Here is a 929-nt window from a genome sequence, read left to right on the forward strand (position 1 = left end):
ATATATATATATATATATATATATATATATATATATATAGGACGTCTGTTTAATAAGTATCCGGATTGTAGCCATAGCAACGAAGCTAAACCATACAGAGTAAAGCAGCCTCGATTGACCTTCAACCCTGTCGTGCATTCGCACTGATTTTTAATGATATATGTATATATATGTATATATATGTATGTATGTATATGTATATACAGGGCGCGTATATACAGGGCGCGGTGTATAAACTGTCGTCTAAATCAGTACTACTCAAAGTGGTGGTCTGCTCCCGGTACGCCACATCAGATATTTTGAGAAGCACTGGTCTGTTCGTCTTTGGTGTTACAAGGAGATCTGTTGGTCTCCCATTCAACTGCATCCCACACATAGTGACCAGATATTAGGGGTGATGTGGTCGCAGAAATTGTCTGACAGCCATGACTGGGTTCTCCTGCTTGTGTGACATGGTGCAGATTCCTGTTGCCAGATATAGTGTCTTCCAGCAGGCAACCTCTTTATCCAGAGCAGTACTATCTCCTCCAGGCACTTGATGTAGGCCTCCGTACTCTAGTCTGGGGCTGTGTGGGAAGATGAATGGAGGAATGAGTTCACCACCACTAGAGATCACTCCAAACACCATGATGTTGACTGAATGTTTAGTTTTTATCATTCTCGGTACATGTTATCAGATTGCATTGTCCTCAGATTGACGCCCAAACACTCTGAAATATTCGTATTGGAGCTTCCAGCGCGAATGCCAAATAGTACAGCGTGCCGTTTCCAAATTTCGAGCAGAATAAATTGCATCATGGTGCCGTTTTACACACAGACGGTGCCGAACTGTTACACTGTGTAGTCGACAAAATCAAAAAATGAAAATGCGCATGAGCGAAATTGAAAATATAGAATAATGACGATCGCATCCTATATTTATGAGTGTG

The sequence above is a fragment of the Octopus bimaculoides genome, chromosome 2 (genome assembly GCF_001194135.2).
Source record: "Octopus bimaculoides isolate UCB-OBI-ISO-001 chromosome 2, ASM119413v2, whole genome shotgun sequence".
Classification (NCBI taxonomy): domain Eukaryota; kingdom Metazoa; phylum Mollusca; class Cephalopoda; order Octopoda; family Octopodidae; genus Octopus; species Octopus bimaculoides.